General features: G+C 43.7%; 1 long non-coding RNA gene across 1 annotated transcript in view; it reads left to right on the forward strand.

Annotated features, from left to right (window-relative positions):
- The first annotated feature begins 452 nt into the window (after window positions 1-452).
- The window catches only part of LOC138851613 (uncharacterized), a 62,259-nt gene continuing 40,625 nt past the window's right edge, over window positions 453-22,086 (forward strand). Inside the window, exons 1-2 of the long non-coding RNA XR_011391302.1 lie at window positions 453-548; window positions 888-986. This is a non-coding gene — a long non-coding RNA (uncharacterized lncRNA). The remainder of the gene's footprint in view (window positions 549-887; window positions 987-22,086) is intronic.

Consider the following 22,086-nt stretch of genomic DNA (forward strand, 5'->3'; position numbering starts at 1 on the left):
CCTTGGTGAACCAGTGTTCACTGGCTCTAACCTTGGTGAACCAGTGTTCACTGGCTCTAACCTTGGTGAACCAGTGTTCACTGGCTCTAACCTTGGTGAACCAGTGTTCACTGGCTCTAACCTTGGTGAACCAGTGTTCACTGGCTCTAACCTTGGTGAACCAGTGTTCACTGGCTCTAACCTTGGTGAACCAGTGTTCACTGGCTCTAACCTTGGTGAACCAGTGTTCACTGGCTCTAACCTTGGTGAACCAGTGTTCACTGGCTCTAACCTTGGTGAACCAGTGTTCACTGTCTCTAACCTTGGTGAACCAGTGTTCACTGTCTCTAACCTTGGTGAACCAGTGTTCACTGGCTCTAACCTTGGTGAACCAGTGTTCACTGGCTCTAACCTTGGTGAACCAGTGTTGATTAGGCGAACCCAGGAGACAGAGCTCTCTGTGATACACAGAAGTGACGACTTGGCAGACATTGCTTCGCTCGCACAACGGCAGACTCACAAAATTCAGTAGTGATGACTTCTATAGGCAAACAGAGACAAGTGTATAGGTGAATACGTTAACTTTTTGCCCAGTCTAAGCAGCCAGGTAAATCTTTTAAAGTCTCCGGTGATCCACTCAGAACACTTGTACTTGAGGAGAGAAATACAACAGTTACCATCACGTCGAGTAGTTCATTAAAGACACTGGTAAGAGAAATTAAATATATTGAAAATTATATAAAATACTGAGTAGTTGATGAGTAAGACAGCTGTTGCACATGAAGGAAATAAAAAGCTTAGCAGAGTCATTAAAGTAACTATAGAATACTTTAAGGATAGGATGGAGGGAGTGAGGGAGTCGGTATACTGCACATTGCATTGTTGATCTACTCTTACGTCTCCGACAGGACTCACACCACTGCATTACGCCGCCTGGTTTGGTAAAAAGGACGTAGTGGCCGTTTTGCTGGAACACGGAGCTGACCTCACTGCAAGGGATAATCTAGGTAGTTAACAATTATCTTTTTTTCGGAGTTGAGACCTAGCAGCAGTGTACTCACCTATTTGTGGTTGCAGGGGTCGATTCATAGCTCCTGGCCCAGCCTCTTCACCGATTGCTACTAGGTCCTCTCTCCTTGCTCCATGAACTTTATCGAACCTCGTCTTAAAACTATGTTTGGCTCCCGCCTCCACAACATCACTTTCTAGGCTGTTCCACTGCCTGACAACTCTGAAGAAATACTTCCTAACATCCCTTTGACTAATCTGAGTCTTCAACATCCAATTGTGGCCCCTTGTTTCTGTGTCCCATCTCTGGAACATCCTGTCTTTGTTCAACTTGTCTATTCAGCGCAGTATTTTATGAGTCGTTATCATGTACCCTGACTCCTGTCCTCCAGTGTCGTCATGCCAGTTTCCCTTAACCTATCTTCGTAGGACAGTTCCCTTAGCTCTGAGACTAGGCATGTTGCAAACCTTTGCACTTTCTCTAATTTCTTGACGTGCTTGACCAGGTGTGTATTCCAAACTGGTGCTGCATACTCCAGTATTGGCCTGACGTACGTGGTGTACAGAGTCTTGAACGATTCCTTACTGAGGTATCGGAATGCTATCCTTAAGGAGCCAGTTGCTGGACCAGGTTTGTAGCCTGTCCAGGTCTCTTTGTAGTCCTGCCTATTCCTCGACCGATTTGATTCTCCTCATTAACTTAACATTTGCAAACAAGGACACTTCTGAGTCTATCCCTTCCGTTATGTCATTCACATATTACAAAAACAGCATAGGCTCTAGGACTGACCCCTGTGGAACCCCATTTGTCACAGGCGCCCACTCTGACACCTCGTCACGTACCATGACTCGTTGTTGCCTCCCTGTCAGGTATTCGCTGATCCATTGCAGTGTCTTTCATGTTATGTGTGCCTGATCCTCTAGTTTTTGCATTAACCTTTTGTGAGGAACTGTGCCGAAGGCCTTCTTGCTGTCCAAGAAAATGCAGTTTATCCACCCCTCTTTTACTTCTGTCACCCTGTCATACAACTCCAGTAGGTTTGTGACCCAGGATTTTCCTTCCCTGAATCAGTGCTGGTTGTCGATTATACGCTCTCTTTTCTTTACAGGTGCTCCACCACTCTCCTGATGATGATCTCCATGACTTTGCATACTATACACGTTAGTGACACACAGGTTTGTAGCTTAATGTCTCATGTCTGTCTCCTTTTTTAAAAATTGGGACTACATTTGCCATCTTCCATACCTCAGGTAGTTGCCTAGTTTCAGTGGATGTGTCGAAGATCTTTGTTAGTGGCACACACAGCATCTCTGCTCCCTCTCTAAGGACCCACAGAGAGATGGTGTCTGGTCCGACCGCCTTTGAGGTATCAAGTTCACATAGCTTCTTCACCTCCTCAGTTATGTGTACCTCATCCAGCACTTGTTGTACTTCCCTCTTCTGATTTCCTGGAGTCCTACCTGTTTCCACTGTAAATACTTCTTTAAATCTCTTGTTGAGCTCCTCGCATACCTCTTGGTTGTTTCTTGTGAACTCCCCATCGTCATTCTTCAGTCTGATTACCTGGTCCTTGACTGTTGTTTTTATTTCTCTCTTTAACTGAATATATTGATTTCTTAACTGACCCTCTCCTCTCTTTATTCTTTTGATTTGCCTATATATGCCTCTCTTTAAACCAGTTAGATTTTTTAATCTATTGTTCATCCATTTAGGATCATTTTTGTTTGATCTAATATCCCTATTTGGAACATAAGTTGTCTAACCATTAAAACTATGCCCTGGAAAATGTCATACTGGCAATCATCACCACCAGATGAGTGGTTCAGAGAACCGACACGTTGATAAATTAGACACATGTGCAACTCTTGGGTATCTTTATTGAGGAAACGTTTCGCCACACAGTGGCTTCATCAGTCCATACATAGGAGAAACTTGAAGAACAGGAGGAGAATGAGGTAATCAGTCCCTCAACCTTGAGTCGATGTGGTCAGTCCATCAATCTTGAATAGAATACGGCATATGGGCGGAGAAGCAGCTTATAAACCGTAGGCAGGAGAGGTGCAGCAGTCGTAGGTGGTGTCACATTTGTTCAATGTGGAAGTAGGTCGTGCCCAAGGGTTAGGCAAGCGAAGAATTCACATTTGAACAAATGTGACACCACCTACATCTGCTGCACCTCTCCTGCCTACGGTTTATAAGCTGCTTCTCCGCCCATATACCGTATTCTATTCAAGATTGATGGACTGACCACATCGACTCAAGGTTGAGGGACTGATTACCTCATTCTCCTCCTGCTCTTCAAGTTTCTCCTATGTATGGACTGATAAAGCCACTGTGTGGCGAAACGTTTCCTCAATAAAGATACCCAAGAGTTGCACATGTGTCTAATTTATGTTGTCCTTGGGCCCAGTGGCCTGTCATTTTCCCACCTCAGCTTTCATAAGTACATATGAAGGAACACTGCAGCAGGCCTACTGGCCCATGCGAGGCAGATCCAAGTCTTCTACCGGCTTAAGCCAATGCACCCAACCTAGTCAGGTCAGGTCACATTCACTTAAGGCAGGAACATGGCAACTGAACCAGTAGCACAAGCTAATCAGGTCCAAATCACACCCATCCACACAAGATCCCATGATCTTGTAATAAGATCCCATGATCTTGTTACAAAGAATTCCTCAACACTTGTCCAACCTTTGGACGAAGACCTACTTCGACTAGTGGATGTACGGCCTTATGCTGTACATTCTACAAGATTGATGGACTGAACACATGAACTCCAGGCTGAGGGACTGATTACCTCAAACTCCTCCTCTCCTTACACCTGCTTTGTATTGGACTGATGAAGCCACTGTGTGGCGAAACGTTTCCTGAATAAAGATTCCCATATGTTGCATAAGTGTCTCAGTCTTCAACTATATGAGCGTATGAAAAGTAGTGATTTGTGTGTTTTGGTGTTTGAGAGTGTATGTGGGGTCTGTGTGTGCCGATCTGTGCTTCTGTACCTGGCGTGACCTGACTCGCCTGACCTGACTCGCCTGCCCTGACTCGCCTGACCTACCCACCTGTCAGTTTGTATACTCTGTGCTTCACCTGTCTGCTTGTCCTGTTCTACTAGAAATTGCCAATTACTGTTCCTTGACGAGTGCTTGATATTCTATTTTTAAACATATTAGGAGAGTATTGTGTGTGTGTACTCGCCTATTTGTGGTTGCAGGGGTCGATTCACAGCTCCTGGTCCCGCCTCTTCACTGATTGCTACTAGGTCCTCTCTCTCCCTGCTCCATGAGCTTTATCATACCTCGCCTTAAAACTATGTATGGTTCCCGCCTCCACTACGTCACTTTCTAGGCTATTCCACGGCCGGACTACTCTGTGACTGAAGAAATACTTCCTAACATCCCTTTGATTAATCTGAGTCTTCAACTTCCAATTGTGACCTCTTGTGTCTGTGTCCCATCTCTGGAACATCCCGTCTTTGTCCACCTTGTCTATTCCGCGCAGTAATTTATATGTCGTTATCATGTCTCCCCTGACCCTCCTGTCCTCCAGTGTCGTCAGGCCGATTTCCCTCAACCTTTCTAAGTAGGACAGTCCCCTTAGCTTTGGGACTAGTCTTGTTGCAAACCTTTGCACTTTCTCTAATTTCTTGACGTGCTTGACCAGGTGTGGATTCCAAACTGGTGCTGCATACTCCAGTATGGGCCTGACGTAAATGGTATACAGAGTCTTGAACGATTCCTTACTGAGGTATCGGAACGCTATCCGTAGGTTTGCCAGGCGCCCGTATGCTGCAGCAATTATCTGATTGATGTGCGCCTCAGGAGATATGCTCGGTGTTATGCTCACCCCCAGATCTTTTTCCTTGAGTGAGGTTTGCAGTCTTTGTCCATCTAGACTATATTGCGTCTGTGGTCTTCTTTGCCCTTCCCCAATCTTCATGACTTTGCATTTGGCAGGGTTAAACTCAAGGAGCCAGTTGCTGGACTAGGCTTGTAGCCTGTCCAGGTCACTTTGTAGTCCTGCCTGATCCTCGTCCGGTTAGATTCTTCCCATTAACTTCGTATCATCTGCAAACAAGGACTCTTCTGAGTCTATTCTTTTCGTTATGTCGTTCACATATACCAGAAATAGCACAGGTCCCAGGACCGACCCCTGTGGAACCCCGCTTGTCACAGGCGCCCACTCTGAAACCTCGTCACATACTATGACTTGTTGTTGCCTCCCTGTTAGGTATTCTCTGATCCATTGCAGTGCCTTTCCTGTTATGTGTGCTTGATCCTCTAGCTTTTGCAGTAACCTCTTGTGAGGAACTGTGTCGAAGGCCTTCTTGCAGTCCAAAAAAATGCAGTCGATCCACCCCTCTCTCTCTTGTCTTACTTCTGTCACCCTGTCATAAAACTCCAGTAGGTTTGTGACACAAGGCTTTCCTTCCCTGAAACAGTGCTGGTTGTCAATTATACACTTTTCTTATCAGGTGCTCCACTACTCTCCTCCTGATGATCTTCTCCATGACTTTGCATACTATACACGTTAGTGATACTGGTCTGTAGTTTAGTGCCTCATGTCTGTCCCTTTTTAAAAGTTGGGACTACATTTGCCATCTTCCACACCTCATAGAGTTGCCCAGTTTCAATGGATGTGATTAAGACACATGTGCAACATTTGGGTATCTTTATTGTAGACGTTTCGCCATCCAGTGGCTTTATCAATACAAATTCTAGGACATAACTTGAAGACAGTAGAACTATGTACAGAAGATGAGGTAATCAGTCCCTCAACCTAGGAGTAGGTGCGAAGAGCACCATAGTCGTGGAGATTCTGAAGCAGAAGAAAGGATCCTGGCGCTTATATAGTAACATCAGGTGTAGCAGACGAGGGCATATTCACTGGTAGGCGGGATTCCCCAGTGGAAGTAGGTCCTTCCCAAAGAGATGGGTTAGTTGTAGTAGTAGTTGTCGTAGTCGAGAGGGTTATGTACATGTCCTCAGAATTAAGATTCCATGATGTTGCAGTGTCTGACAAGTTGTGTACGAATGGTATACAATACCGACAAGATGAGATTAAGACACATGTGCAACATTTGGGTATCTTTATTGTAGACGTTTCGCCATCCAGTGGCTTTATCAATACAAATTCTAGGACATAACTTGAAGACAGTAGAACTATGTACAGAAGATGAGGTAATCAGTCTTTGTTAATGGCACACACAGCATCTCTGCTCCTTCTCTGAGGACACACAGGGAGATGTCTGGTCCCACCCAGCACTTGTTGGTGTACCCCCCTGTTCTGATTTCCTGGAGTCCTACTGGTTTCCACTGTAAATACTTCTTGAAATCTCATGCTGAGCATTTGCATACCTCTTGGTCGTTTCTTGTGAACTCTCCATCACCCTTCCTCAGTCTGATTACCTGGTCCTTGACTGTTGTTTTCCTCCTGATGTGGCTATACAACAACTTCGGGTCAGACTTGACTTTCGATGCTGTGTCATTTTCATATTGTCGCTGAGCCTCCCTTCTTATCTGTGCAGATTCGTTTCTAGCTCTTCGGCTGATCTCTTCATTTTCCTAAGTTCTCTGTCTTCTGTACCTTTTCCATTCTCTAGTACACCTAGTTTTTGCCTCCCTACACCTTTGGGTGAACCAAGGATTCGTTCTGTTCTTCCCATTATTTCTGTTTCCCTTGGGAACAAACCTCTTTTCTGCCTCCTTGCATTTTGTTGCCACATAGTCCATTTCTTGTACTGGTTTTCCTGTCGGTTCCCTCTACCACTGAATATCTTGCAGGAAGTTTCTCATGCCTGAGTAGTTCCCCCTTTTGTAGTTTGGTTTTTCCCATTCTATTCCTGCTACTCTTTCCACTTGAAGCTCAACTATGTAGTCAAAGCACAGAACCATATGATCACTAGCTCCTAGGGGCCTTTCATACATGATATCCTCGATGTCCGAGCTACTCAAGGTGAATACAAGGTCCAGTCTTGCTGGATCATCCTCACCTCTCTCTGGTAATATGTCTAACATGTTGATGCATGAGGTTTTCCAGTACCACATCCATCATCTTGGCTCTCCATGTTTCGGGACCCCCATGGGGCTCCACGTTTTCCCAGTCAATCTCCTTGTGATTGAAATCACCCATAACTAGTTACTTTGCTCCCCCCATGTGTGCTCTTCAGGCCAACTCGGCTAGTGTGTCGACCATTGCTCTGTTGCTCTCATCGTATTCTTCTCTTGGCCTCCTGCAGTTCTGTGGTGGGTTGTACATTACTGCAATTATCACCTTATGTCCCTCAGACTGAATTGTTCCTACTAAGTAGTCCCTTTTGCCCGTGCCATCCATTCCTTCCATTTTCTCAAAACCCTACTGGTTTTTAATGAGCAGTGCAGCTCCTCCTCCCCCTTTCCTCCCTCTGTCTTTCCTGAGGATTTGATATCCGGATGGGAAGATTGCATCTGTTATTATGCTGGTGAGTTTTGTTTCTGTGAGTGCTATTATGTCTGGGGATGTCTCCTTGATTTTTTCATGTCACTCCTCACACTTATTTGTTATTCTATCTGCATTTGTATACTACACCTTCAACTTCTTTTCTAAGACTGTGGTTTGGGAGGTATATTGGGGTTGAGGAAATGGGAGACCTGATGAGGAACTATGGGTGGTTGCTGTGGGGGTAGAGTTTGTAATACAGTGGGTGGGGGCATTGGATATGGCATGGGTGTTTTGGTTTAGAATGTTTGGTTGCACTGGGGTTGACCTGGTTGGGGAGCTTCTATAGGAAGTTGTGAGGGAGGCTGTATTTGATCTTCTTCTGGGTCTGGGATCTCCTGTCTGTCTCCTCCATCCCCTCTCTTTCTTCCTTTCACCTTTGTACCATCTCTGTTTCTGCCTTTCTTCTCGTGTTCTGTCGCAGTCCCTTAATCTTGCTTTCTCCTGCAGGATCCTGTTCAGAGTCGATTCTGCCTTGAAAGTCACTTTCAATGGCTGGGTTCTTCTTGCAAACCCCCCTATTCTCCAAAAAATTTCCAGCTGGGTCATGTCATCTTCTCCTATTGCTTTTATGATGCTTTCAATTGCTTTTTTTTTCCTTGTTTTCTTGCTTCATATGTTTCCCCTTCAACTTCCTGGAGCCCATACACAAAGACTGACCTCACCCTTTCATTCTCCCACTGCATATCATTGTGTATCCACTCATTCAATTTAATTTCCTCCATTGCAGCTTTCCTTTCTTCAGTTTCACTATATATTGTACTTCGGCTCTGTGACCTGTCATTTTCCCTTTTCAGCATTCCCTGGGCTCTGCTGTGGGCTGTTAGGGCCTCCACATATAGCTTAGCTCTTTCATTTACTACAGTCCCCTCTGATAGAGCTTCTACATGCAGTTTTGCTCCTTCTTTCCCTACAGTCCCCTTATTTGTGACTGAGGTAGCAGTCTCTGATGTCATTCCCAAAATGTTCTTTAGTTCTTTCGGCTGTTTCAGATTTTTCAGTTCCTCTTCTAATGTCTGTATCCTATCCTATCTCCCACTTCCTGCTTTCCATATGTATCCTCTCTTCCATTCTCATGCAAAGTTCTTCTAGTTTCTTTTCCCATTCATGTTCCCTTCTTGTGAGCTCTTCTGCCAAATCTTCCTTTGCAGATTCATCCTCCTGCCCCTTGGTTTTCCTTCCTGCTCTCTGGCAACCCATTTTTTTTTTATTTTGATTGCCTCAGAATGGAAAACTTGCGTAATTCTGAGTGTTAGGTTAGTAGTGTGTTTGTCAGAGTGTGGGGGAGAAGGTAGAGGAGGAATTGTGGACAGTGGCTATATGGAAGAGAGGGGTGGGGAGGGGGTATTTAAAGGGGAATATGGGGAGTGAGGAGAGAGAAGCAAGGGGGTGAATGGGAGAAGGAGAGGGGGGAAGGAGGGAGAGGTGGGGAGGAGGGAGAGGTGGGGAGGAGGGAGAGGTGGGGAGGAGGGAGAGGTGGGGAGGAGGGAGAGGTGGGGAGGAGGGAGAGGTGGGGAGGAGGAGGGTGACAGAGAGGGGGGGATCAGGGGAAGGAGAGAGAGATTGGTGGGGAGGGGGGAGTGCATGTGTCTGAGTCTGTATATGGGTGTGTGGGTGTGTGTGTGGGTGTGTTTGCATGTGTGTGTGTGTGTGTGTGTGTGTGTGTGTGTGTGTGTGTGTGTGTGTGTGTGTGTGTGTGTGTGTGTGTGTGTGTTATGTGTGGAATTATGGGTGCATTTATTAAGTGTCTGAAAAGTAGGTGGAATTGTGCGTTGGAGTGTTATGTGGAGTGTCAGTGGTTCCTTGCCTGACTACAACCTCTTGTGACCTGACCCCCACCCTCCTGGGACTTGACCCGCACCTACTTACAATGTTGCCCTTTATGCTTGTCCTACCTGGAGTTTACCTGGAGAGAGTTCCGGGGGTCAACCAGGCCTCCTGGTGGATCAGAGCCTGATCAACCAGGCTGTTACTGCTGGCTGCGCGCAGACCAACGTACGAGCCACAGCCGTACTGGTCAGGTACCGACTTTAGGTGCTTGTCCAGTGCCAGCTTGAAGACTGCCAGGGGTCTGTTGGTAATCCCCCTTATGTATGCTGGGAGGCAGTTGAACAGTCTCGGGCCCCTGACACTTATTGTATGGTCTCTTAACGTGCTAGTGACACCCCTGCTTTTCATTGGGGGGATGTTGCATCGTCTGCCAAGTCTTTTGCTTTCGTAGTGAGTGATTTTCGTGTGCAAGTTCGGTACTAGTCCCTCTAGGATTTTCCAGGTGTATATAATCATGTATCTCTCCCGCCTGCGTTCCAGGGAATACAGGTTTAGGAACCTCAAGCGCTCCCAGTAATTGAGGTGTTTTATCTCCGTTATGCGCGCCGTGAAGGTTCTCTGTACATTTTCTAGGTCAGCAATTTCACCTGCCTTGAAAGGTGCTGTTAGTGTGCAGCAATATTCCAGCCTAGATAGAACAAGTGACCTGAAGAGTGTCATCATGGGCTTGGCATCCCTAGTTTTGAAGGTTCTCATTATCCATCCTGTCATTTTTCTAGCAGATGCGATTGATACAATGTTATGGTCCTTGAAGGTGAGATCCTCCGACATGATCACTCCCAGGTCTTTGACGTTGGTGTTTCGCTCTATTTTGTGGCCAGAATTTGTTTTGTACTCTGATGAAGATTTAATTTCCTCGTGTTTACCATATCTGAGTAATTGAAATTTCTCATCGTTGAACTTCATATTGTTTTCTGCAGCCCACTGAAAGATTTGGTTGATGTCCGCCTGGAGCCTTGCAGTGTCTGCAATGGAAGACACTGTCATGCAGATTCGGGTGTCATCTGCAAAGGAAGACACGGTGCTGTGGCTGACATCCTTGTCTATGTCGGATATGAGGATGAGGAACAAGATGGGAGCGAGTACTGTGCCTTGTGGAACAGAGCTTTTCACCGTAGCTGCCTCGGACTTTACTCTGTTGACTACTACTCTCTGTGTTCTGTTAGTGAGGAAATTATAGATCCATCGACCAACTTTTCCTGTTATTCCTTTAGCACGCATTTTGTGCGCTATTACGCCATGGTCACACTTGTCGAAGGCTTTTGCAAAGTCTGTATATATTACATCTGCATTCTTTTTGTCTTCTAGTGCATCTAGGACCTTGTCGTAGTGATCCAATAGTTGAGACAGACAGGAGCGACCTGTTCTAAACCCATGTTGCCCTGGGTTGTGTAACTGATGGGTTTCTAGATGGGTGGTGATCTTGCTTCTTAGGACCCTTTCAAAGATTTTTATGATATGGGATGTTAGTGCTATCGGTCTGTAGTTCTTTGCTGTTGCTTTACTGCCCCCTTTGTGGAGTGGGGCTATGTCTGTTGTTTTTAGTAACTGTGGGACGACCCCCGTGTCCATGCTCCCTCTCCATAGGATGGTGTGAAGGCTTACTCAGCCCTGTAACAACTTCAGACAGTATTACCAAGGCTGGCTCCTCCTCAGGAAAATTAATGAATAGAAAAAGAAATAATAACAGACAAACATAAACACTTTATTATATAGAAAATATAAAATATAAAACACTTAAATATGAAATATTAATCCTACATTAAAGAAAATGAAAAATGAAAAATATAAATGATAACTGAATTCAACGCTAATATATAAACTTGGGTGTCTGGTGTTGGTGACACTGCTGTTGTTGAAATCGTAGCCGTTGCCGATGATGGGGGGGGGGTCGCAGGTGTTGATGACAACCCACCGGCTCGTTCTTCACAGTATAGCCGTGAATATTCTATCCTGATGAAAGGAAAGCAGGTTCTTTACCACTGCAATGATGAGGGGTTACGTCCTGCAATTTCATACAGGTGCACAGGTAATTAAATCCAAAAAGGGGAAGTCTCAGGACGTTAGTCCATCTCCATCAGTTCTACTCATTGATTGGCAGGTGACCCTCTCTGTCATCCAAGCTGGAAAGATAGACAGGTTACCCACTGCTTAAGAAATCACTCTCCATGATAAGTACAATACCTAAAAGATGTGGTGATTATTACAACAGTCAACTTAGAGCAAGACTGAAAGGACTAAGTTTATTATTGGTCAAAAGTGAAGCTTTCAACCAATAAATCCACTAGAATACAAGGCAGGCATGTACTTACAGTAGTGCTGGGAGTTGTGAGTCTAGTGATTACTGTTTGGACCGGAGCCCCACACGTCACCTTTCGGAGGGGGGGGAGGGAAGAAGGAGGGGAAGGGATAGCGGGAGCTAGACTGACCCTACCTTAACAAGCAGCCTGCACTATCTTTCGGGGGTGGGGGAAAAAAACTATCACTTTTGGGGTGGGGGAAAAAAGGCGGGAATAGCGGGAGCTTGACTTACCCTACCTTAACAAGTAGCCGGCAATGAAACTATTGTTACTATATACTCCATCGCTACTCCTATCTATTGAACTTTTCCCTCACACTCCCCCATACCAAGACTTATAGTCAAGGAGTATAAGAAGAATAGGCGAGGAAAAAGTTCTAACATGTGGAAGTCGCGTAAGGCAACAAATCTTCTACTGACTGTCACGACTTAACCAGTCAGAGAAATAATTGGATGAACCATTGATATACACAATATGGAACTTAAAAGCCTGGAGTGCCAATGTCCACCTCAAGAGGCGACTGTTGGTTCCCTTAAAAGTTTCTAGGTATATCAAAGGTTTGTGGTCCGTTTCTAAAATGAATTCTTTTCCCAGCAAATAAAATTTAAGTTTGGAGATACCCCACACAAGGGCTAAACATTCCTTTTCTATTGTGGAGTATCTCGTTTCTGCGGGAAGGAGTTTCCGGCTTAGGAAGCATACAGGGAAGGGAGTACCATCATGGTATTGTAGTAACACCGCACCTAAGCCAGTATTGGAGGCATCAGTTCTTAAACAAAATGTTTTATTAATATCTGGAATCTTAAGTATAGGGTCTTTCGAAAAGATACTTTTAATCTCATTAAACTTTTCCCGAGCTACGTCGGAAAGTTCAAGAGGTTCCTTCACAGACTTTTTAAGGAAGTCGGATAAGATGCCTGTAAGATCAGTAAGGTTCGGGATAAACCGTGCATAAAAATTTACAGAACCAAGAAAGCTACGCATGAGCTTCTTGGTTTTGGGGAATTTAAATTCTAATAAAGCTTTGATCTTACTGGGGAGAGGCTGCAGAGAGTTATTAGAAAGTATCAGTCCAAGATATCTAATCTTGTTATACCCAAGGAAGCATTTCTTCGGCTTGGCAGTGAGGCCATGTGAGCGTAACCTACGCAAAACTGATGTTAATGTTTGGATATGTTCGCCCCACGTGGATGTCATTACGTAAATGTTATCAAAATAAACTGAAACATTTGGCATATTACCCAAGACCTTTCTCATCAGTCTCACGTAGGTAGCACAGGCAGTTACCAAACCGAAGGGCATAGTTCTATATTGCATCAGTCCTTGGTGTGTAGGAAAAGCGGTGTACTGCTTAGAAGAAGGATCTAACATTACTTGATGATATGCCTGCGCAATATCAATCTCTGAAAAGAAGGAAGCGTCATAAAATTTGTGTAGATCGCTATCTATTAAGGGCATAGGCTCAGCATCCCACCGAGTTATAGCATTAAGGCCTCTGAAGTCAATAGCAAGTCTATATGAATTATCCTCCTTCTTAACCATGACTACTGGTGAGCAATATGAAGATACTGAAGGTTCAATGATCTTTAGTTTTAATAATTTGTCTACCTCTCGGTCAAATGCATCCCTAAGGTGAACTGGAACTGGGTATAATTTTCGTTTGATAGGATTGTCCGTCACTAAGTCAATCTTATGGACTACCGTGGAGGTAACACCTGGAATATCAGTAAAGACGTCTGAAAAGTTACTCACACATTGAAGTAGTTCATGTCTCTTATGGTCATCCAAAGATTCATTAATATTAATGTTGGTTGCGCCCGAGTGGTCAAGAGTCACCAAGTCATGTAGTTCTTCATCATAGTCTAAGTTAGAGGTGTCAATTACGCACACCTTACATTCTTCAGTTGTCTTATCAAGTTCGTGTGGAAAAACTAAGTCAAAGTTATTAAGGCAGTTAACCGAATTTCTTCGGTAATATTTCTTAAGGATGTTGATATGATAAAGCTTAGGTTTCCCCTTGACTTCTATGAGGTAGTCAACTTTCCCACAAATTTTTAATACTTTATATGGACCTTTCCATGCTACTAATAATTTATTTGACTTGATCGGCAAAAGTACAAGAACTTCATCTCCTACTTTAAAACTTCTCCTCTGACTTTTGGAATCAAAATAGGTTTTGTACTGGTCCATTGACAAGCTTAGGTTTTTCGAAACTATGTCAGAGGTCTCCTCAAGTTTGGATCTAAGGTCAAGGAGAAACTGGTAAGAAGACTGAACCTCAGCATTTACCTCCTCATTAGTCCATAAGTCATGAAGGATGGACAATGGGCCTCTGGCCTGTCTACCATAGAGAAGTTCAAAAGGTGAAAACCCCAAAGAGTCACTGGGAACTTCCCTCATGGCAAACAAAGCACAGGGTAGGTAACGATGCCACTCCTTAGGTTTAAGGGAGCAAAGTTTCCTTAAAATGGACTTGAGAATCGAATGCTGGCGCTCAATCCTCCCATTACAGCTGGGATGATAGGGTGTGGTGAAGAGAGGCTTCACTCCCAGAAGTTGGTATAGATGTTGCATTAAGTCAGATGTGAATTGTGTCCCACGGTCAGACAAAATTTCTCTAGGGATGCCCACTCTGGAGAAGATGGACAAAAGGGCTTCAGCCACCTCTGTAGTGGTTATGGTCTTTAAGGGTATGGCTTCAGGGAAACTCGAAGCATAATCAACTAATGTTAATATATATCTATGTCCCCCAGATGAAAGTGGAGATAAAGGACCAACGATGTCAATAGCTACTCTTTCAAAAGGTACCGTAAAGACTGGCATTTTGACCATAGGTACTCGCCTGGTACCTCGGGAGGATGACAGTTGGCAAACTTTACACGATCTACAATAGGTAGTGACATCTGAGGACATTTTTGGCCAAAAATAGGTTTCCCTAATTTTATTTAAGGTTTTACGATGCGAGAAATGTCCGGCCACTGGCAGGTCATGAGCCATTTTAAGAACAGTTTCTCTGCATTGACTTGGAACAACTAAGATGGAATAGTCTGTCTCATCTGAATTTAATTTGAATACTGACTTGTACAAGATACCTTTTATATATTCAAATTTATATGAAAAGTTTTTCCTTTGGATAACTTGATTTTGTTTAGCGGCATTATGGCAATTCTGAAGAGAAGGGCAATTACGTTGTAAATTGACAAAGGAGTCCTTCGATATATCTAAAGGCTTAAAGTCAGGGAAAATCAAAGGATGGACAGTAGGAGAAGCCTGGGCTTTGGTCTGAGCCCTAGTCAAGACATTTATAGTATCGGAGGTGATATCTTCACTTTCATCTAACAAGTGAACCGGTGATCCTACTACCTCGCTTTCGAGAGTAGCATCACTGGTTTTTAATCCCACATGAATCTCACGAGACATTGTCTCATCTGAACTTTCGAGGGGCTTCTCTGACTCTACAGGAAGAGGATCTGAAACACTGAAACACCTATGTCCATCTTTGGTGATGAAAGGTCAACCTCAGAAGGAAGAATGGCACCTTTTACATTACCTATTAGTACGGAGCAAGAAGTGATGGGAGCTAGTACGGCTTCAGACCAACCTGTGAACCATTTAGACCTAATGTAACAACGGATGGTAGGAAAAGTGTCCGTACGGCCCAAGTAGTCTGAAAGTATAGCAGAGGAATGAGTTTCTTTAAGGTTAGGGAACAGCTTATCAGAAATGACTATACATGTGCATCCAGTGTCTCGTAAAATGGTAGATACATTAAGTCCATTAACTGTTCCTGAACAGAAGGGTGCTTGGTCATTACAGTCTTTAAAACATCTTCCAACTTTTTGGACCTTCTTAGAAGGACAATCTGGACGTTTATGTCCCTTAACACCACACAAATGACAAACAGGAATAAAAGAAGTCATTTTACTTTCCACTAGAGCAGTGGTTCCCAAACTTTACTAGAGGCTTTGATTTCTTAAGGTCTGATGAACCCTTGCCCTTAGGGTTCGATCCCTTTAGGCCTTTATAGGAATTGTGAGCCTCAGCATACAGGTCAACAGCCTCAGCAACTTCCTCAGCTTTAATCAGGTTACGTTCTCTGATGAATGTTCGTATCTGATGGGGATGAGCTGTCAGGAACCGGTCAGCAACCATGAAGTCTCTAAGAGATTCATAACTGTGATCAATTCCTGAACTCTCTATCCAAAAGTCGAACAAACGAAAGAGTGTTACCTGTAACTGCTGAAAGTTCTGGCCAGGCTGTAAGGTGGCATACCTAAAATCTTTCCTGTAAGAATTAGTGGTTTTTTGATATGCTTTAAGGATTGCCTTCTTCAGTAGGTTATAATTACATATGATATCCTGCGACAAAGTTGCATAGATATTCAAGGCTATACCAGAAAATAACATTCCTAACCTGGTAGCCCAGGTGTCAGCAGGCCATTCACAGAGGGTAGCGGTATTTTCAAACCTGATAATGTATGAAGTTATGTCTTCCCCCTCTGTGAAGGGAGGTAAATTAGGTGTTGGAATATGTGCACTAGCTGCACGTTGTTCCATTACTCCTTCCTCTAATTGTTGTTGTGAAAAGTTAACTTTTTATTCTCTAATTCAAGGAGAGCTTTTTCGAGCTCGCGATCCTTTTCTCTCTCTATTAACTCATGTTCTCTGTCCTTTGCTCTTTCCTCAAGTTCTCTTAATTTAACTTGTTCCTCACGTATCTTACTTGTTCTCACGTTCTCTAGCTCTTTCTTCACGATCAAGTCTATCACGCTCCTTTTTGTCTTCTCTCTCTCTTTCTAACTGTCTTTCTTGGATTTCTCTCTCAATTCTCTCTCTCTCCTTTTCCTTCTGTCTTTCAAGGTTCTCTTTCTCCTTTTTCTCTTCTCTTTCGATTCTTTCTCTTTCTTGATTCTCTCTCTTTCCCTTTCTCTGTCTCTCTTCTCTCTCAATTCTCTCTCTTTCAAGTCTTTCCTGGATCTTAGCACTAATGAAAGATTCTAAATTTTTCCCTGTTATTCCTAACTTCCAGCATTCATCCAAAACTGGTATTCATCCATACTTGCAAGAATAACTTAAACTATCAGGGGAAATGAATCGGGTATTAAAGAAAACAGAGGGTTCAATTCCTGCTCCGCTCAAACTGTAAATAAACCAGAGGGCTCGATCCCTACTTCAATTAAACAATATGTATTAATTAAAACGAAGGGTTCTATGCCGGCTCCCAGCAAACAGTAAGTAGAATGGGGTCACTTGACCATCCAATCTTCTCACCAACAAATCAAGAGTGTCCTATGACGGTTCCCTTGATATAATAAAGAGCTCAATGAAACAAATTGTCACTGGAAAATCTCGGGTCCCTAGAGTCTAATCCTCCAAAGTGTTTCAAGCTTACATAAAAATAGATGGCAGAATTAACTAGTATTCCTGCCTTGACTTGACTTACAATAAATTGAGACAATAACAATCACCAAATCTTTTAAATACCTGTACTGTAGTCCTACCATAGAGAATGATTACTCATGGCTGGTGGCAACCGTCTGTGGTATGCGGCCAATGGTAGATTCGAGATGGAGTTGAATCTTGATTCAGTAGAGAAGATTCAGACATGTGAAGGCTTACTTGTAACAACTTCCAGTATTAAGGCTGGCTCCTCTTCAGGAAAATTAATGAATAGAAATAGAAATAATAACAGACAAACAAACACTTTATTATATAGAAAATATAAAATATAAAACACTTAAATATGAAATATTAATCCTACATTAAAGAAAATGAAAAATGAAAAATATAAATGATAACTGAATTCAACGCTAATATATATAGGGGTGTCTGGTGTTGGTGACACTGTTGTTGAAATCGTAGCCGTTGCTGATGATGTGGGGGGGAAGGGGTCGCAGGTGTTGGTTACGACCCACTGGCTAGTTCTTCACAGAGTCTATAGCCGTGAATACTCTATCTAGATGACAGGAAAGCAGGTTTTTTACCACTGCAATGATGAGGGGTTATATCCTGCTACTTCATATAGGTGCACAGGTAATTAAATCCAAAAAGGGGAAGTATCAGGACGTTAGTCCATCTCCATCAGTCCTTCTCGTTGATTGGCAGGTGACCCTCTCTGTCATCCAAGCTGGAAAGATAGACAGGTTACCCACTGCTTAAGAAATCACTCTCCATGATAAGTACAATACCTAAAAGATGTGGTGATTATTACAACAGTCAACTTAGAGCAAGACTGAAAGGACTAAGTTTATTATTGGTCAAAAGTGAAGCTTTCAACCAATAAATCCACTAGAATACAAGGCAGGCATGTACTTACAGTAGTGCTGGGAGCTGTGAGTCTAGTGATTACTGTTTGGACCGGAGCCCCACACGTCACCTTTGGGGGGGGGGGGGAGAAGGAGGGGAAGGGATAGCGGGAGCTAGACTGACCCTACCTTAACAAGTAGCCGGCAATGAAACTATTGTTACTATATACTCCATTGCTACTCCTATCTATTGAACTTTTCCCTCACCTAGTTTGTAATATTGGTTTTATCTTGTCCTTGACTACTTGTTTCCCCACTACAGCTCCTGTCTCCCATGAGATCATTTATATGCATTCCCTCCTGCGTATATTTCCTGACTACCTGGACAAAATCTCCAGCTTCACCATTACTGTCTCCCAGGACAGCACCTCCAGCTTCACCATTACTGTCTACCAGGACAGCACTATAAGCCCCACATTTACTGACTACCAGGGCAGCACCTCCAGCCTTACAGTTTCTAACTACATAGCCAGCACCAAGGGTGATACCATCCAGCCCAGACTTTTTATTTTCCCATCTGTTATAGAATGCTTCCAGGTTTTCTATGAAGGCTGCTTTGATGTTATCCACTTTTAATACCAATGTGATTTTAGTCCACAGATTTATCTCATTTGGGCGTACTCAAAAACACCTCCCTGATTTAATACTGCTTGTAGCTAGTTCTTGGATATCTGCACAAGAGGCGTGACACCAATTTTCACAAAAATGGCAATTTATCCACGTGGAAGCCCGTTTGTTTGATTGACTGCAGGCTACACAGAGCTTCATAATGTGATTTGAATGGTTGGTTTACTGTAATTCTACTAATAACCTCTTGAATATTCTACTAATAACCTTAAAGTGAAGCTCTAGCTATTTGTATTTCTATTTCTAACTGTACTTGTATATTAATACAGCTTACCAGAGTATGTTTGTTTTATATTTATTGTTTGTGTTTGATAAGGGTGCCTAAAACCCCGTCTGTTTACAGTCTGATTTATTGTCCAACAAATCCGTTTGAAACTGGTTTGAAACCACCTAGGCTTATAGTAACTTACTCGTCTTGTTCCATAGATTACCAATTGCTATTCCTTATTGAGTACTTGAGTGCCTATTCTTTATCGTGCTATGAGAGTTGGACTGTTCACAATCAGCTTGGCGGTTAATTGGAACCTGAAACCCCACACTCAAACATCCACGCATAGGTGATTACCAATTGCTATTCCTTATTCTGGCGTAGATCCACTCAATTTCTTCTCGTTGTACAATGTGCATTATTCACTGTATTTCTTTCGCTGGTCACACGATTGTTTCACTTTAACTTTCTTTGGTGACACATGGCAATGTCGCCTCACCCACACTAACCTGCCCGCTCTGACTGGGCTACCACGTTTTACTTTCTATATCTCTTACAAAATTGTGGCTCTCCCCTCACTTGTGTGTCTCAGGCAAATTGTAAATCGCTTCAAGGAATTGTTCACTACCCTAACACATTTAACAACCCTTGCAGAACACTTGGGTAGCCCTCAAAAACACTTATATTAGCGGAGCACGGAAGGTGTGACTTGCGCACGCTGTGTGTGTGTGTGTGTATGTTTGTGGTGTATGTTTGTGGTGTATGTCTGTGTATGTGGAGTTGCAGTGCTCCGTTACCTGGCTTACCCCACACCCTCCTGTGACCTGACCCACACCCTCCTGTGACCTGACCCACACCTACCTACTATTTTGTGTCCTCAATACTTTCACTTCTACCTAGTCTAATAGACTCCTATCTCACCTTGTTCTATAAATTACCATTTGCTATTCCTTATTGAGTACTTGATAGCCTATTCTTTATTGAACTAGGAGAGTTGGACTGTTCACGGTTTGGAGGTGAACACTTGCAATGCAGCCTGTAGATTGTCCAGCTCGATTTGATGTCCTGGCGTAGATCCACCTCCGTTTCTTCTCGATATATAATGTACCCTATTCACTGTATTTCTTTCACTGGTCACACATTTGTTTCACTTTATTATCTTGGCTGACACGTGGCAACGTCGCCTGGAGCGCACTAGACCTGCCCACTCTGAATGCGCCACCAACTATCACTTTCTAGTTCACTTATAAAATTGTGGCTCTCCCCATGCTCGTGTGGCTCAGGGCAAATTGTAAATCGCTTCAAGGATTGTTCACTATCCTGACACTTAGCAGCCCTTGCAGTACTCTTGGGTAGCCCTCAAAAACACACATTCATGGAGTATGAGAGGCGTGACTCGCGCACGCGGTGTGTGTGCATGTCTAGGTGTTTGTGCATATGTACTCGCCTATTTTTGGTTACTATAATCTAGTCTTACCACCACCCTCAGACTGAAGAAATACTTCATGATATTCTTGTGGCTCGCCTGTTTCTTTAACTTTCAGCTATGCCCCTGATGACTTGTTTCCTACCTCTGAAGTAGCATGTCCCTGTCTGCTGTACCAGTTCTTTTAAGCATATACTGTAAACATATCCCCTTGTGCTACTGTCTAAAATGGTCGCTAGGATTAATTTCCTTAGCATCTCTTCGCAGTTCATACCCTTTAGCTATGGAACTCGTCTCGTTGCATACTTCTGCACTTTCATTTCTGGCTCTTCAGCTCGACTTGTAGTTTTTGAGTCCTTTGGATTCTATACTTTTTTCCATGCTTTAGCACACTTTGCTATGGCCTCTCTACACTTCCGGATAAACCATGAGCTCACTCTGGACTTCCCATTTCTTTTCTGTTGCCCCTGAATACAAACTTTTCCTCTCCCTCCCTACACTTTGTAACCACATGTTCCATCATTTCATATACTGTCTTACCCTCTAGATCTCTTTCCCACTGCACATCATACAGGAATTGTCACATACCTATGTAGTCTCCTTTGCAAGGTATTTGAAACTCAGGACCAAGTGGTCATTAGCGCTGAGGAGCCTTTCGTTTGTAATATCCCCTGTGTCGGAACAACTCAGGGTGAATGAGGTCCAATCTTTATGGCTCATCTTTCTCTGTTTTTCTTTCTCTCTCTCTCTCTCTCTCTCTCTCTCTCTCTCTCTCTCTCTGACATGTTGGTGCCTGAAATTTCCCAGTTCCACCTCCCCCATCCTGGCCCTCCACATTTTTGGTAACCCATTCGGGTTCAGGTTTTCCCAGTTAATTCCCTTGTAGTTAGTCCCCCATGACCAGTAACTTTGTCCTACCCTCTGGCCACCTCAGCTAGTGTATCCACCATTGCTCTGTTGCTCTTTGTGCTTTTTGTGTTGGTCTCTTGTTGTTTAGTGGTGGGTTGCACATCACTACTGTCACCACCTTTGGACCCGCAGTCTGAAGTGTTCCTACTATGTAGTCATCTGGTTCCCTTCTGACCATTCATTCCTCCCATCTCCTCAAAACTCCATTGGTCTCTGATAAGCAGTGCAACTCCTTTTCCCCCTCTGTTCCCTCTGTCTTTCTTGAGAATCTGATAGTCGGGAAGATTGTGCCTGTTATCTCCGTGAGCTGAGGGGTTGGTTGTGCAAAAGGCATGGCGAGGTTCAGTGAGACTGCTGTGTGAGGTGGGGACTGTGGGTGTGGATGGTTGTTTGTTTTGTGCCATTGTGTTTGGGATGGGGTGCTTTGGGTTGAGGGGAATCTGTAGGTGGTTCTGTGGGTGGATGTGTTTGGTGGTCTTCCATGGCTGAACTTAAGTGCCTGTTGATGCCTGCCTTGTCTTTCCTCCCTGCCTCTGACGTCATTGTGTCTTCTCAGTTACTCCCATTCCTTTCTCGTTCTATTGTGGTCAAGGTACACCTGGTGGTAATTTTGTGAGTTCTTTTACTGTTGTTTCTGCTGCAAGATCATGTTTCATATTCTGTGATGAATCTCAGTTTGACTGGGCGATTTCCCCCCTTCAAATACCCCCCAAGGTTTTGAAAATTTGTCAACTGGGACATGTCCTTCTCTCCTATTACTGTGATAATATTTTTGATCTCTTCCTCCAACTACTCCATTTAGACTCCTGAAGCTCATGAATAATTAGTGATCTCTCCCTCTGTTCCTCCTATTTCCATTCCCTCCATATCTCTGTATCTGATTTGAGCATCTCCATTGCTGTTTCCATTATCTAGACCTCCTGCAAAGGACTTCTTAGCTCCTTCCCCTCCTTCAGTCCCCTCACTGGCCACTGATGTTCTTGCTCCAATTGCTTTACCCCTTTTGTTCCTCATTT

The sequence above is a fragment of the Cherax quadricarinatus genome, unplaced genomic scaffold, assembly GCF_038502225.1.
Source record: "Cherax quadricarinatus isolate ZL_2023a unplaced genomic scaffold, ASM3850222v1 Contig1225, whole genome shotgun sequence".
NCBI lineage: Eukaryota > Metazoa > Arthropoda > Malacostraca > Decapoda > Parastacidae > Cherax > Cherax quadricarinatus.